We start from the raw sequence: 10,067 nt of genomic DNA, 5'->3' as shown, positions 1-10,067 counted from the left end.
GTACACTGGGTGGAGGGAGAGAGGCATGCTCAGAGGAACACAACGCCTTGCTTCCAAAGGCAAATAATCTGGAAGAGATGAGGTTCAGGATAAGGTAGACACAGAACTGTCACTGCCACACGAAGTTCCAGTTTGATTTTCCATCTCAGCAGTGGAGAGCCACGAGGCTCTCCATGATTGGACATGAGGTAGAAAGAGGGTAAGGTAGGAGGACTGTAATCCAGGTAGCCTGTTTAGACACAAGTCTATAGAAATGCCCAGACAAGAAATGGTGAAGCCCCAACCCAGGTGAAAACAGTGAGGACTGAAACAGAGAAAGATTTGAGAGAATAGTTTAGAAACACAAAATCAGTTGGCATTGGGGAGGAGGCACTGTAGACAGGGAAGTATCTTATAAGGGACTGGGTCCTTTGGATATATTAATTATTGTTTAGCTAACATTCAGCAGCCAAACTATATCTCTTTAACTAGTATGTCTTGCAAACATACTAGGATTTCATTACAGACTCTCTTAAATTCCTTAACAAAGGGTAGACCAAGGAGAAAAGTACTATCCTACCATTCATGAGCACTTTAAGAGCAATCATTTATGGCCTATTGTGCATGACTAAGTATTAAGCTCTTACTCAGATAGCATCTCTAAAAAACATTTCTTATGTGTGAGCAACTGGGAGTTACTGCCAGGGAAATACCTCCCATCCAACGCCCACATTTCTTAGCTCTGTTGTTACTAGCAGGTGTTCCTAAACAGCATTTTGTTTTGCACCTAATAAGAGGGTTATCATGTACCACACATTATAAATTTTACTTCCAAGTATGCTGGTAGGGAAGATCTGAAACTGTGGCATGTTGGGAATGAAGGAGACAAAGACTGCCTTTTTCTTGAATTGTGCAAGGCCACATCAATGTTTTCCTTTAAGGCAGACAGTGGATCCTGGCCAAGGTCAAAGGATAAACAGGTCTCTCCCAGAGCACATCTGTATATTCTCTTGGGGCTTGTGACGACTTCCTCTGTGAGCTTTGAAGGTGTTGAGATGATACTGCTTGCTCCTAGCAGAATTTGAAAGGGCCTCTGACAAGTACCTTTAAGAACTGACCAAGCAGGTGTGACACCATTGAGAACACCACTCACTGCTTAACTGTGCCGGCCATTGAACAATGATCACAACAAGCCGCGTTCAATCTCAGTTTCTAGCAGAGATAATTACAACAATCTCAGGTGGAAAGTATCCCCGCAGCCGCCTCTAAGTGACTTGTATCACAGGTTCAAAAGGGGCTTCGCAATAAGCAATGGGAGTCTTCTCACTTGAGACTGCTGTGATAGAATCTCAATCTTCTTTTTCTAATGCCTCTGATTAGTTAGGTGGTGTACTCATGATATTGGTATATGGTGTACTCATTGATTTAGGGTCTAGAATGTTCTTCATAGGTCTATATGTTAAAGGCTTGGTCCCTAGCCCACGGCACTTTGGGGTGGTGGTATAATTTTTAAGAGGTGATGATCAAGTGGGAGGAAGTTAGGTGATTGGGAACATAGTCTTAGGGAGGAGATTGGAAGTCTGGCTCCCTTCCTGTCTATTTATTTGCTTCCTGGCCACCATAAGGTGGGAAGCTTCTTGTGCCATGAACCACCCATCGTGATGTACTGCTTTGCTACAGTCCAAAAGTAAAAGGGTCAACTGACCATGGACTGAAACCTCCAAAATGGTGAGCCCAAACAAGCCTTCCCTCTTGCAAATATTTTATCTCAGTAGTAGAAATCTAACAAATTGCCTCCCTTTCTGTAGTTTGTTCTAAGTACCTGTTCTGATATAAACCCATCTTCAAGGTGAAGGGTGGAGGAAACCCCTAAAAATCCAAAGAGGTTGAACCCCTCTATCCTCTCTGTCCCTGCTGCTGTTCACACCTTAGGGTTTCTTCGCTCTTCTCTGTTGGAGACCTGACTTGGAGAGTCATTGGTTACTGAATAAGAATCCATACTGCCAAACTAGGACTTCAGAGGGTACCTCTAGAACCAATTAAAAAAGAATCTGTAACCATGTATGCTGAATGCACCTTATTCTAGGTCTCTATATTCCTGTTCCTGCTGAGTATCATACATAGTTTGCTTCTAAGCAAGCAAGCAAGGTACGGCCAGCTATTCGATGATGCCATCAGTGATAGAAAGGGATCATATTACAGATTTGGCAGGGAGAAAATAGGAGATTTATTTCTAAGGCATGAAGATTTTTTTTTTAGATTTTCTTTACCAGATATGCAAATATAAAAACCAGTAAGAACATTAAAAAGTTGATGAAAAGTGATCACATTTTATATGTTCTGTGAACAAAGGAACCATTGTGTGTGTGTGTGTGTGTGTAGCTACTGGGGTTTGAACTCAAGGCCTGGCCTACCCTTTAGCTTTTTCACTCAGAGCTGGCACTCTACCCCTTATGCCACAGCTCCATTTCTGGTTTTATTTTGTGATGGGTAATTGGGAATAAAAATCTCATAGACTTTCCTGCCTGAGTTGGGTCCTGAGTAGCTAGTATTATAGGCATGAGCCACTGGTGCCTGGCTGAGGAACCATTCTTGATTTCAAGAAAAGAATGGAAAATTTTAAGAATCTCTAATCCAGGGCCTAAAAAAGATGATTTGTTAATAGTATATGAGTGGGCCTATAATATCTTTAATTGCCCTCTTATAGTGACGCAACAGCTCTATTTAAATGAACATTTTATGTTGACTGTTTAAATTTTCCCTATTCTCCTTTGTCCTCCCAACCATTTAGTTTTTTTTTCTTCTTCAATGTTCAGCATAACTAGAAAGTCCAAGTAGGGAATTGCACATAATTATAGGCTCTGTACTAGTGATGAAGTGGTGTTTTATTCCTATGTACTCATAATAATCTGCTCTATTCTTCAGTCTTCCCGTGGACAGATTAGTTAGAATGATAGCAGTTCCCCCCCCCCCCCCCAGCCCTCTCTATCAGTTGTTGGGCTTAAACTCAGGGCCTTGGCACTGTTTTTGAACTTTTTTTGCTTCAGGATAGTATTCTACCACAGCTCTTCAGGATAGTATTCTACCACAGCTCTACTTCCAGTTTTTGAATGGTTAATTGGAAATAAGAATCTCATGGACTTTCCTGCCTGGGCTGGCTTTCAACCATGATCCTCAGATCTTAGCTTCCTGGTTGCTAGGATTACAAGTGTGAGCCACCACCTCTTGGCTCCTTTATATCTCTTTGACCTCACTTTATATTAAGATTGTAAAACGTCAAAAATCCAACAGGATGTTTTACATGTATTTACACATATATAAATAGTAAACACCTATACATGAATAGGGCCAGGGGGAGAAAGATTTTAATTAAAATTTGTCTATTAAAGTTCTTTGGGAAAGTGAGAAGATTTAATAGATATCAAACTGGAAGGCTGTGACCTCCCAAGCTGGGTGTCAGCCTGAACCTGCCAGCTGAGAGGTTATCTTGAGCCTTTAGCTGAGAAATCCGTAGCATTCTTTGCCTGCGTTCTTCATTACTGGCTTAGTGAAATCTGACATTGCTAAAAGCTGAAACTTGAAAATGCTTCAGAGAGCAGGATCCTTGCCAAATTCAAGATCTTGCTAGTTTGCAAGTTAAGAGATGTCATGCAGAACAAAAGAGTGATACTAGAAGCCAGAAATCACAATAGGAAGAAACCCCACAATCTGTGGTCTATGAATGTCTTTATCTCCTCCAACCTTAAAAGGAAGATTGGTCTTGAGAATAATTTTTCAAGGAAAATATAGGGTGAGTTGGAATTAAATGGGAAAATTTAGCTCCTCCAGCAGTTCTGAGTCTTAGTACCTAGATTATGAATTCACTCTTCAGTACCCAGATTATAAATTATTGCCCACTTTCTCTTTTTAGGATTGAATTTGTTTCAAAGAACATTCAGCATGGCTTCACTTACTTGGTCAAGGAGTAAGTTGTTCTGAACATGGAGGTATCTTAGCTGCATTTTCCACAGTTAACCTAGTGCCATGATACAATGGTATATTATTGTACCTTGTTAACCCTGTCTTTGAGGAAAATGTTTTGTGAAGTTCTCCTCTCCTGTCTCACTGGCCAGGGCACAGGTTGACCTTGTCATGGGGAAGGTTATTAGGTCTTCTCTACAATGCAGTCTTGCACTAAGGATGTCAGCACTCCTGAGGGGAGTCAGGTCATGCTAGTGCATTCGAAGTAGCACAGCATGGCCACAGCCTCAACTTGTCGTTAGTTTGTATCATCTTGACTTCTTCACATTCCCCAATTCATAGAAGAGTATCTATTAGTACTTAGCCTACCTGTTGCTAAGGGTAGGAAGTTACTCCATCTGAAAGTTTCATATAAAATATTTTAATATAAAAGACTCTGACTCCTTTTATTATGGGCCTAGAGTTGGCTTTTTATTGCTTCTAATGTACTGGCTATAATGTCTTCTGTATACTGTTATTCTCCATCTTATATAATATTTCCCCTCTTTCCTGAAAGTTTATGCCCTTCTAGACTCTGGAATTCAGGATTTTAGATTTGGTAATTTATTTATTTGTTTATTTTGCCAGTCTTGGGGCTTGAACTGAGGCCTAGGTGCTATCCCCAAGCCTCTTGATACTTAAGGCTAGCACTCTACCACTTGAGCTACAGAACCAGTGCCTAAACTGGATTACATTCTACATTGGCTCTGCTACCAAATTTGGCAAGTATAGGATTTAGGGTCACAGTACAAAGCACCTTGTTCTCTGTGGTGCACCAGAGTTAGGGCTCTGTGTGTCTGTAAATCAAGAAGGGGGGAGGGGCTGCCATGATTTACCATCTAGCGTCAAGATCACCTGAACTCTGCTTCTCAGGCACTTACCTCTCCTAAAACAGGCCAAAGCTATGACTGCTTTGGAATTGCCCAAACCACAGAGCTAATTGATTCTTTAGCTCTTGATCTGGATCCTTTTATAGAGTGAAATGCCACACACACACACACACACACACACACACACACACTTCCTAAGGGATGGATACTCTGAATACTTTCACTTATCATCATAATGTAATTCCTTTTCGTTCTACCTCTTCTTCCTATCCCCACCAAAATTGTTCTCAATAAGGTAAACATTTATATCAGTTTCTTATTGCTGTTGTTGTAAATGATGCCACAATCTAAGCTAGAAGTCAGAAATAACTTGCATTGCTCTTAAATTAAGGTGTTCACAGGATTTGTTCCTTCTGGAGGCTGTAGGAGAGAAGGCTTTGTTTTGCTCTTCCTAGCTTCTGAAGGCCTCCAGAATCCCTAAATGCATTATTCATTTTGTATGTCATCCTGCTTCCACTGCTACGTCTCCTACTTTCTCTGTAGCCACTTCTCTTCCTCTTCTTCCAATAGGACATTTGTGACTACATTTAGGATCCACCTGGATAGTTCAGGCTAATCTCTCTATCTTAAGATCCTTATTCACATCTGCCAGGTTCCTTTTTGAAGAGGAAAACATTCACAAGTTCCAGGGATTAGGCCCAAAATACCACTGAAGACATTATTCAGATTTAGCACTGCTGTCCCTGTTTCAAATCCCAAGTCTTCTTTATAGTCCTTACATTAACACTCTTGATATCAAGGCTGTCAGTTCTCTAGAAAAAGCTCCTCTTCTGTTTTTTAAAGTATTATTTTCCACCGATGTGACTTTATTGTGTCTGTCTTTCTAGAATGCAATCCTCTGGAAGCAGTGACTCTGTCTTGTGTTTCTTGCTCTAGCCACAGTGCTTAGAATACTGCCTGGTGCTATGAAATTATCAAAATCAACACAGAATTTGGCTGAGCTTCTTTCATTTCCAATTGTCATCTTCCATTCTTATTTTCCTTCATTGGCAGCTTTCTGTATTCCTATGGGTACAGATGAGCATTCCCAGAGTTTAGTATTTGCCCTCTTTTGTCCTTAGTATGCCAACTGTTTGCAGTTCCAATCATACACGGTGGGCTTTCAAATCTGCATCCTCAACCTCTATTTTGTACTTCTGATTTAATCTGTACCTGTGTGGTCCACAGGCATGGCAAATATACTGCATCTCATCTTTTCCTTCACCAAACACAACTCTCAACTAACGTTCTCTTCTTATAAGCTGTCTAAGGAAAGAAGTACCAGCTTTTACTCGACAATAAAAGAAGGCTGTCGGTCATTCTAGACCTCATATTTTTAAAAATTTCTTTTCAAACCTCTACCACAGTCCTTCCCATAGTCTAGTAAGCCATGAACTTCTGCCTACCCCGGTCTTAATCCTAACTTCCTGGTTCACATCCTCTTTTCTCCCATGGAGTAGGATATAAATGGATTTACCACACCATTCCTCTTGGTTTCTCTTGAATATCAGAATGCCATTCTTTTAAAATTTTGGATTTGTATCAAAAGTACTGCCCTGTTCTGTCTCTGATGGGCAGATGGATTTGCATAGCACATGACCTTGGCCTCCACATAGACAAAGGGGCCAGGGATTGGCATCTGTCCCAAAGGCACTGCTTCTGTAGGCTTGGGTAGCCAATTTATAACTTGAGTGGCTGTTTGCCATTTCAGAATAAAGGAACCGACAGAAGCCACCTGAAGCTGGTCAGAGCACTGTATTGCTGAACAGAAAGCTCCCAAGGAATTACATGCATGAGCAGGCTGTGGTCATGAGGAAGCAGATACTGTGTGTGAGCAGGGGAGCTGGTCAGCAGGAGAGAAGAGGAGAGAAAGCAGCACCGTGAGAACAGCGCTGTCTCAGTCAGTTTCGAATGGCATTTCAGTTGTACTTATTAAAGCCCTGGCCATATTGTGACTTGTGTTGTCAGTCAGTGAGTGTCCTTAAGATTGCTGATGAAAACAAAACCAACAAAACCTGGTTTGGGTGAACTCTTGTTTCCTGACAAAACAAAACAAAAGTCAGGTGAAAGCTGTTGCTCCATTATAGGGTTATGAAACATCTGAAAGAAATGGAGGAAGTCCCAGACTCGATGTTCATTCAGTTCTTAAGGCGAGCTTGAGGAGGAGGAAAAATAAAAGATTGTATCACTTTTTCTTCTGTGGGTAGATGATAAGCTTCTAGTGTCAAGCCATCTTTACACAAGGACAAATTGATCCATCTATGCAAATATCATTTCAGAAAGGGAAAGTATGTGCTGCTAAAATGACTACAATAAGTGACACGTTTTCTGATACTTGTCAACTGTGGCAAAACATAACGCAGATGTTAGGTTTCTAGGTATCTGCCTTTCACTTCGCCAGTTATAACAAAGGGATTGCTAAACATCTTTAGGTCTCAGTCACATGGCCTCTACTCCTCAATCAAGTAAGAGTTAAGCACCTTTATTGAAGATTTGTAGGTTAACAAAATTAGGCATAAGCATTAGCTTATGGGATACCTTCAAAAAGCATCTTTATTTAAGTGCTCCAGTACCCTATCAAATATTTTCAGAGGAGGAATTTTCTTACTCTTGTTTATGGGGGAAAAACAAAATCCTGGGAAACATTCTCAGGCAACAGGAGTTTCCAGTCACTTTCAGTCATATTTTGTGCCTCAGATCCCATATGTCACAGTCCGAAGGTTTAAAGTTAAGTACCACCTGTTGCTCCACTGCAAAGCCAGGTTCAGGCATGAGGCCAGTGCAGAGGAACAGGAAGGCCTTTCTTCCTTTGCCTGGCAGCTTTTGATCCTTCTTGAGTAGGGGTAGGAGAAGGCAGAAAGAATAAGGAGGGGTGGGAATGTTCTTATTTGAATGCTGTGGCTGTACGATGTCCTGGTAACCATTCAAAAAGCACAATACATTTTGCAGAGCTCTTGGGAGGCTGCGGTTGTTGCTAGCTATGTCCTGCCTGACATTTCCTTCTAACCCATTGGAACCCGGAATTGTCCTGATTTCTCCTTTTCTGAGGACTGCCTATATGGAAATTTCATCATGCATAGCCTACATCTAGTACACACACACACACATTCTTCCCAGTAAAGTTAGAAGCTTCAGGGTGTGATGGAGTCTTGCTAGCCAGGCAATCTCTCATACGAATGCCCTGAACAGAGTGAGCTGTGTTCTTCCTACTCCAAGGACAGGTGTCTATGCCTCCAGTTTTCTGATGAATCACATTTAGGTCCCTCAGTTGATACCTAGTAAGTCCCACTTTGGTAAGGCTTGAACTCACTGCCTGGGCACTGTTCTTGAGCTTCTTTTGTTCAAGGCTAGCCCTCTATCATTTTAGTCACAGCTTCACTTCTGGCTTTTCTGGTAGTTTAGTGGGGATAAGAATCTCATAGACTTTCCTGGTTTCAAAGCACAATCTTTTGGACTGTGATCATTTCTTTTAAAAAATTAAAACCCCCTCAATATCTTCTTCCCAATCTCCAACACTCCTAGATGTGACCCAATAGTTCCTAGCACTATTGTTTCTTGATACTTATTTGGAATACCTTGTAAGTACATCGTGGGTTTGCATTTGTTTGTTTTTGGTGTGGGTTCTGGTGTTTGAACTCAGGGCTTGGGCTCTGTCCTGAGCTTTTGTGCCCAAGGCTAGCATTCCACCACTTGAACCACAGCTATACTTCTGGCTTTTATTTGAGGGTAATTAAGTAAGTAATATAAGAGTCTCATGGACCTTCCTGCCCAGACTGGTCTTGAACCGCAGTCCTCAGCAGTTGGGCTCCTGAGTAGCTAGGCTTACAGGCATGAGCCACCAGCACTGGCATGCTTTTTTTTCTTTTTAAATTCTAATGTCATAACTTTATTGTTTGTATAAGGATTGTGTTACCTTTACTCTCTGTACTTCCTGTACACCATAACTGCAGAGTTACATTCAAGAGAGCAGTACTGCAGAATAAAATGGAAACTTTCTGGCTATTCTTCCTGAGCAGACAAGGAAAGAAATACTTGAAACTCTTCAAAATTGGTGGTCTAGGGCCTAGGGGCCACATGCCTTCCACCTGCCCTGGAGACGGCTGTAGGGAATGCAAGGCACCCAGATACCTGGCTAGGTGATCTTAGCTATGGTATCCCTGGTGGCACTGAGGGGTTAGTGTCCTGCAGGACCACTAGAGGGGAATGTGAAACTCAGCAACCTAAAAACAGGAAGGACAGTGGCAGGCACAGGGAAGGTCAGATATCCTCGAGGTATGAAGGCAGGAAGCAAGGGAGATGACTGCTGCTCGGCATACTAGCCGAGGTCTTCCAACGTGTGCCTCTTCCGTTTTCCAGTCTCTGCCCTGTTCACTCCTTGCCGTTACTCTCAGTGCAAAGCCACCTGACGTTTCCTCTCCGTGAATGCTGTTCCTAACCCTCTAGTGTACTAAAGCACTTCTCTCATGATGGCATGCTCTCCCTCCCCAACCCTTCCACTGCTCCTGTTCAATCACTGAGACGGAGCGGAAGACTCATTTTCTGTGATGCCTTCTGGCTACTCTCCCCCCATCCACTGCCGTGCCATTTCCCATTTCCTGGTTCCAGCTCTCCTCGCATTATGATGGTGTGCTTTACCACCTCGTCCCCAAGAGACTGTGTTTCAAAGACCAGGGAGGGGCCGTTCTTATTTCTGCACCCTACCATCTACATTGCATCTCAGTGCTGTAAGGACTTATATTATCCTCCTATAGCTGTGTAACAGATTACCACATGTTTATTATCATTTAGTTAGAATGGATTAGAGGTCTAGGAATGGTCTAGTTGGATTTGCTGATTATAGCATCACTAAAATGAAGATATTGGCTAGGGCAGCAGTTCTCATCCAGGGTTCAGGCTCCTCTTTTGAGCAGATTAGTGGCAGAATTCATGGTCACATTTTCCTGTTGGAAGTAGAGCCTACTTGGTCTCTTGCCATGTGGCTTCATTAGTCCCTTGACAGAATGGATACTTGCTTGCTTTTAGGCCAGTTGGAGCATACTTCAACTATTCACACACAACTCTCTGCTTCTAAATGGTTCCCATAATTAATCAGATCAGGTCCATCTAGGATAATCTGCCTTTTGCTACATAATGTGATTACATAAGAGATATTTCCATCTACATTCAAAGAGGAGAGAATTTTTATAAGGGTGAAGGTCACTGAGGTACTTCTAGAATCTT

Source organism: Dipodomys spectabilis, unplaced genomic scaffold (assembly GCF_019054845.1).
Source record: "Dipodomys spectabilis isolate Male_0828 unplaced genomic scaffold, ASM1905484v1 ptg000019l, whole genome shotgun sequence".
Classification (NCBI taxonomy): Eukaryota; Metazoa; Chordata; class Mammalia; order Rodentia; family Heteromyidae; genus Dipodomys; species Dipodomys spectabilis.
The sequence above is the reverse complement of the archived record's forward strand: the minus strand, read 5'-3'. Positions refer to the sequence as shown.